This window comes from Anneissia japonica, unplaced genomic scaffold (genome assembly GCF_011630105.1).
Source record: "Anneissia japonica isolate Jap-2015-1 unplaced genomic scaffold, ASM1163010v1 scaffold288277_len221691_cov202, whole genome shotgun sequence".
Taxonomy (NCBI): Eukaryota; Metazoa; Echinodermata; class Crinoidea; order Comatulida; family Comatulidae; genus Anneissia; species Anneissia japonica.
Window position 1 is genome coordinate 95,616 of NW_022752073.1, and position 8,002 is coordinate 103,617.

An 8,002-nucleotide genomic window follows, 5' to 3' on the forward strand; every position below is an offset into this window, starting at 1 on the left:
TGTAAATTTGCTTAACAAAAGAATTAAACCAAAATAGTTGAAAATCACCTCATATCAACTTTTTTTCTTAGCTAGTTCCTCCTCACTTAACCCTAACACTCCTTGCTTAACCCTTGCCTCCTGTTTTGTCAATAATTTTAGATATGCCACTGCCCACAAGTTACATTTTCTTCACATGCAAATTGGGTATTAAGAATAAATCTGCCAAATAAAATTGAAAGTTTTTATAATCTTGTTTAAAGCACAGCTCGCTGCAATGATTTACAGTCAGAAACTTGAGAAAATTTATCTTCAACTGAACAAACCCCAAAATTCCTTTAGAGTCATCATGGCACTTACATTGTGTAAACACTTGGTAAAGATTTTTTTTAAACAATCAAAAAGTCACATTTTTTCTGATATACATTTAGCAACCATCTGTAACACTGAACCAATAAAAACTTGACATTGAAATATGAATTATTTTGCCTAACATTATCTCACTCATTACTGTAATGATTTAATTGTTAAATAGAAAGAAATTCAAAAATTAAAACAATAACAACACAAAACAATAATAACAATAATGATTATAAATTAATTATAGGCAAGTCTATAAAGAATAACTTTATAATAATAACAATAATAACACTTTATAATTTGGGGGAAAAGTGGAGTAGGGCAGTGGAATAATTATGTTTTATAGTAATTTATTTTACAAACAATAACCTGAAAATATTATACCAAAAAACCGGTGATCAGGAGAAGCCAGACTGAGTTGGAATGCCCCTTTTGGGGATAAACTGACTGTCAACATTAATTTGGAAAAGTAGTAATGATTAGAAATACTAGATAAATTATTGCTGGAGAAAGATTCCCAAAGGAATCATAGGTAGTAAAACATGGCAGATTAAATGTTACCCACACGAAATAAGATGCCAAATTGTGAAAAGGTGGATAAATAAAGTGTAGTAATTGTAAAACCTTCACATATTTAAATATAATTTGATTAGTTAGTCCAAGTACACTTATGGAACAAAGGTGTATAAACAAGGGTTACATTCTATTATAATATTATTGATAGATTATTATTATTTATAGATGGCCTTAATTCTTTTGGAGCTGAGAAGTTGGTTGAGAGCAGGGGTTTAACCAGAAAAACGAGACAGGCCGTCCAAAATATGCTTTAGTTTAATGCAACATTTGATAGATTCGAAAATATAAAGAATTTGCTAAAGGTAGACAAGGCACAACTAGGCTAGGCTGAGCTGAGTAGACCAAGCCTTCCAAGCTGTCATGGTAAAAGTTGCCGTCCTAAATGATTGCTGGCAGTCGCCGTCCAAAAGACGGCTGGACGGCTCGCTGGCTAAGCTCTTGGTTGAGAGGTACCGTATTGTTCCTGCTTCTTGTGCTAAAGACCCCAGTTCAAACCCAGCTAATGTCAAGTTTTAATTGGAATCTGATCGTTTGGCCCCTTGTCAGAATAACCATCATATTGATAGTTAGGTGTGTTAAGGACAATGTTTATATCCATATGAGGCCGTTATATGTTATAGTTACATAGCCGGCGGAAGCGGGGTTCCGGGCCCCCCCCCCCCACTTTTTGGCGAAAAATATATAATGTCTGGAGATTTTTGTATGATCGGAAATGCAAAAAATAAAGGAGGGAAAGAGAATTTTTATCAAGTACCCGACCGAGTTAAATTTTCTCGCAATTCACATTGGAGGATCTGGGGGAGGGGGTTCATTGGGTCCTGACCCCTCCCTTGGGCAACAAAAAAAGGGGGAAAAGAAAAGAATTCTAGACCTAACTTTTCAGGACCCGTGAGCTGATTTTTTTTTTTTTTTTGTTGCTATTAGAAAATTAGAATTTTGAAGAACATAAAATTCATTAAAACACACTTCAAATGTCGGGAAAGCTCAATTCCTGCCATCTAGGAATCAAAATTTTCCCGGGGAGAACCCCGGACCACCCTTTCTTTTTGGGATTTATCAATTCATATATACATAAGAGCATTTCTTGTTGAGGTAGGCCAATTTCCTCTAAAAATTGCACATTTAGGGAGTTTTGATCAATTCTGACGAATTGTGCTTGCCCTCCTTTACCTTCTAAGTTATTGCTGCGAAGCAGCCAATTCATATTCTTGACAGCAATTTGACCTCTGAAAGGTCATTGTTTGTCAAAAAACAAGGGCCTAAGACGACTGAAAAGCAGAGTTTCCTTCTTTCGTTCTGCCGGGTAAAATCAATTACTTATAGGTGAAGTTAGTAGACTAACCTACTCGTACCAACGTCCGCATGTCGTGCTAGCCTTATCCTACTCTAGGCCTAGACTAGCTAGGATGGTATAGGCATAGCCTTGAAGGGACGAAGGTCCCAATGAAAAACAACGTCGCTCCTTGATAGCTAACATTGTCTACAACTATTAACCTGTCTCTTATACACATCTAGATGTGTATAAGAGACAGACATTTTCCACATACATAGACATTTTTGAAACTTTATTAAAAAAAACCTAAACCATAATTCACCACTATAGACACTTTTTGACAAAAATGAAAAACTATATAACATTTCCAATCAATATTTTGTTTTTGCGTTTACTGCTCTAGGAGGGGGCAGTAGACACTTTGTTATCATCTGACAGTTGACCTGTAAGAATAAATCCGGTGGAGAAATGATGGGATGGGTATAAGCTAAAAATAACAATGAAAAGTAAGTTTACAAAACATGATGCCATGCTGATAAGACCTGTCCTAGTCAAGTTATTCAAGTGAACAATGAAGGTATTCCATGACGAAACCTTCTCTTTTCCCCTGATGGATAAATATTACCCTTCTAGGAGCCCGGAAATGGTACTTCAAAAGTGGCACGTCTAGGAAGTTGAAATAGAGGGGGCCCAGGGAAGGACTTGCACAGATAAAGTGTATTTACTTACCAGATTAAAAATAAATTATGATTATGGCACCTTTAAATGGCTGGAAACAGCACTCTCAGATTTAAATTTGAATATAATTTTCTGTTTTCTCCATCTTTTTAAATAATTTTAACAAAAATTTAGGAAGGTAGGGGCTCGTGCCAGCTCAGTTCCCCCTTGAATCTGCCACTATTTAATATAACATTTGACATAGCCTATCATTTTGTTTAACATGACTAATTCATAACGTCAAGCAAAAAGGTTTTCACTACAGTTTTTACAACTTGCAATGCATTAATTACTATGTACTATAAATTCTGTAGTTAACCTTCGGAGAAACATATTTTGATAAATGGCCTAATTAAGTATCTTATTGTTTTTGTTAAATTATATGGAAATTAAATGTGGTTATATTAAGTTAGTTTGATGGTTTACTGAAAGCCAATCAGCTACACATATATCTTCATCGTTAACATAAACAGAACTAAAGCATTGCATCAGATAGTGCCTACCTCTGCCTAAATACAGAATTTACACAAGGTGGGCGAGTGATTCCATTGTTTTCTTCATACTCGATAGGTTTCAAGGAACTTTACAGACGCACGCTTTACAGACGTCAATCAATATGGTACACACTTGTTGCTCAACTCAAAGAGAACTTGTAATGTTTGTTTGATAATGAAAAAAATCTTGTATAATAATTGATATATACATATTGTATAATAATAATTAAAAGAAAATAATAATAATGATATTAGGTCAATTTATAAGGCGAAAATAAACAAGGACTCTAAGCACCACCAAATTATAATAACAATGAGAATGAATAGCATTCATTAATAATGTTTGTCACTGGTGCTGGGAGTAGTTACTAAAGTGGGGTGGAAGAGTCCCACCCCCCTCCCCCCAGTAGAAAAAGTGGAGAGGCCAATGCCCCTGTTTCTGCCACTGTTGACTGGGAGCCTATTTTATTATAATTGTATTGAGTATTGAGAATCCCAGTGAGAAATTAAATTTACACATTTAAATTACACATTTTGAGACTAATAACAAAATTAAATAAGATTTCTATAACACTTAGTGACACTTCCAAGAAATATTTGACAGAAGTCAACAATGTGGTATTGTAATTGCGGATGCAGCGGGTGTGCCACATATAGACATATTCATTAATAGTTAGTATTATTACTAGGTGTAAACGGAAACATTGTTAATAATCTAATTATTCAGTTCACCAACTATTAACAATCCACGTCATTGGGTCAGGTATAACCACTAAAGAGAATATTATGCCTATTCCCAGAAAATCCACAGACCAAAAGCGAGAATAAAAAAAAAAACAATAACATTATATATTTATTTAATACCATCAATACATTATTACTTTAGCCATGAAAACCTTCAACATACTTTTCCTTTGACAGTAATTCTGAAGAATCAATCTTTTGTATTGTTAAAATCACAAAGAACCAACCACAGGTAAATCCTTGAAAACAAAGTATTTTTTGTGAACATTAAAATCTTACAATACTTCATGAATGGGGATATTAATCCTCACAAAATACAGTACAGTACATTCAAAAATCAAAGTAATTTAGTTTTAATAGCAATTATTATAAAAATCACAAAGGACGAATTAAAGCTAAATACTTAACAAGTAATTAATTAACAATTAGTTTAGAAATAAAAATCACAAATGGGCAAACCACTGCTAATACTTTAAGTTGAAAGTAATCAGTTTAAAATATTAACCATGGAAATCACAAACGACCAACCACAACTAACAATTAAATACTGTGTTAATTGACTATTAACAAAACTAACTATAGCAAATGCTATAGCATAGCACTGTATTTTGACATTTCTTTATTTAATCAATATATGGCCCCCTTGAATCTGCCTCTGTATAAGCCTACAATTCTTCCTAGTAGGCCTATTATTATCCTTGGTTTTCCAACATCTACTGACAGGCCTTGCTTTGTAAAAATGAATACAGTTGCATCAGAAAAGTTGGGAATAAAAAGAATTTTCCAAGCACAAAAAATCCACTCATGCACTACAGTTAAATGTAATGCTTGTGAATTTGTAGCGCATATTACTGAGAGAGTCTATGCACTTGACAGAAAAGTCTTGAAAGAACCAGAAAAAAAAACCAAAAAAAAAAAACAGATTCTAGTTAACGATAACAGGAAAACTTTTCCTGTAAGTACTGAGAGTCGGCCTGAAGATTGAATTATTTTTTTTAGCAACGCTGCTTGGGCTGGATCACAATCTTTGGCGGGCTGGGGGTTGAAAACCGGGGCTTTATGTGACAAGAAATATGTTCAATTTCTTACATTTTAATTTTATATACTGATTGTGTGCTAGTTATTGTTTTTTATAAACATGGATTTCAAAACAAAAGCGGTGGGGGGTGGGCATTGATAAGAAATATAAATGAAAGATTTTGGAACATGCAAATTCCTTTTGCAAAACAGCTCCCCAAACTTTATCATCTTTTAAATAACATCTGACAGACCACATAAATTGCTAATTTCTGGTCGTGAGTCTTCAATTAAAAATCTCTACTGAAATACTCATTGATAAGAAATATAAATGAAAGATTTTGGAAAATGCAAATTCCTTTTGCAAAACAGCTCCCCAAACTTTATCATCTTTTAAATAACATCTGACAGACCACATAAATTGCTAATTTCTGGCTGTGAGTCTTCAATTAAAAATCTCTACTGAAATACTCCCTTGGTGTTGTTTTGTTTTGGAGAATAAATGAGTCACTGTTTACTGAAGTATTTCACTTTAATATAATGTACAACAAAAGAGTACTTAGGCAGTATTAACTACAGAATTAATTATCATCAACATAAACAACACTATAATTCAATGTCAACAATGTACAGCCACATATTGTTTCTACAATTTAGTCTATAATCAAATAACCAAACAAGTTCCCTTTGAATGTGTTATGGGTATTTACCACCTAACAAAAGGGAATATTAAATGAATGTAAAAAAAAAAAAAAAAATTACACTATAAAAAAAAAAAAGAAAAAAAAAAATTACACTATATTAATATTTAATTCTTATATAGTATTTTCCAAATATATGTATATAGTCATCAATCACTAAAAAATGCACATATGGTCATGATGACATCACATCATGACCATATATAGGCATATCATAAGTATACATTGGCATGCAACAGGGAAATCACATCAAAACTTTTGATTTCATACTAATCATTGGACATCTTGAGACCAATATATTGCTTACATTATTGTACAAAATATTTTTTATTGTTTTTTTTATTATCAAAATGTCTTTGTACAGTTTTTATGGAAAATAGATAATCATTTTTGCTATTGCTACCCCCTTTCATTGTTCTAAAATTATTATACAGTATCAATTTTGTAATTTTAAAAATTAACAGTTACGCAAATTCACATACTGCTGAAATTAGAAGTTTAAACATTTTATAGGGCAACTTTATAACAGTAAAAACAAACATCAAAAAAAGGGTGTAATACACCAATCCACACAAGTAACGGTAATCAAGAAATTCAGACTGTTGATGGTAGTCCGATTAGATTGTTGTAACAATTTAAACATTTAGGCCTATTATGAAAATAAATTGTGATTGACACAACTGCAACTTAAGACAAGAAATTCAAATAAAACATTTTATATCAATGCTGGAATGGACATTATTTCTGTGGATATCAAATTTCTAAGAATTTGTGGACATTACAGAATTTTATTATCAGCTCTCTGACAGCAATAAGGCAGTAAATAAAACTGTAAATTATAAGATAGATTCGTACATCAGGTGATATACCAATTCAAAACAAATTAGAGCACTAAATCACTTGTTTGTAATTACAGTGAAACTTTTTCTTTCCCCCCCTAAACACTCAATCCAGCAGTATTGAACTCACACCTGTTTGCATCACAACAATCTGTCGACAAGCATTTAAACAGGGGAAAAAAATACCAATGATTGTCTGTTTGCAGTGGTACTGGTTCTCACCTGTTGGACTTCATTCTGCTATTGTTCCATTTCTTCATCCCCAGTGGTTTAAATTATGAAACAGGTGATCCAAACTGGAGTTGGTAACCCATTTCCCACCAAATTCTGGCTGAGCTTTGTAAAATCATTACAATAAATATAGCAAATGGGTTTAGTCCTATTTTTTTTTTTTTTCAACATAGGTTATTAAATATTATGTTGGAGAATAAATAGGGTTCACAGTTTCATTCAGAATAGTTTAGCAGTGAAAACAGGTAGTGTTGGATCTAGAGGGGGGTTCAACAGTTCGGAGCACCCCCTCCCAGAACTTATGAAGTTGGGAATGTGTCATAATTACTTACAGGGTCTAAACTAGGGCTAAGCCAGACTGAAGTCATTAAAAGCTTCCTCAGAAGGCAGGCGAGCTTATTTCCTGCAATAAAGCAATACTTTCCGGAAGAGGCCCACCAGACCCCCAATTCCCACTAGATTTAAACAAAAAAATAAAAAATAAAAAATAAAAATAAAATAAATAAATAAATACAAAATCTGCCAAGTCCCTATCAAGGGGTTTACTAGTTTCAAACAATGAGTAAAATCTCTGGCAGTTAAAACAAGGTGGGGATATGGGCAGGTGGATAATCCAATAATAATAATATTATAATATTTATTCGGCAAAGTAAAGTACAGTACAATACAGTATAAACCCAGAAAACTAGAGGAAAAAAAATTTAAATTTAAATTAAAAAAAACCTTAAACTACGAAGTAAAAGTAAAATAATAGTCTAAATTAAATTAGTTCCCTATTCTTTTATCTATTTTATTTTATTTTGGTATTTCGTTTGTGTGGATATTGACTCAAGGTGGCACTTGCAGCAATAAAAGAAATTGAAAAATACTTCATGAGGGCAGCATAGTGAATTTGGTGAAAGAGATCAGTGAGGTATTCCTGGTTTTGTTTTCTTTGTAGGTTATAGTGCATAATCTTTCAGAAGAGATGCTTAAGGTGTGGTTTCATGAAGTATTGTAATATGACTGCTGTAGGTTATCCTTGAAACCAAAGCACACAGTATGATTGATTTGAAATTTATACATGTAACG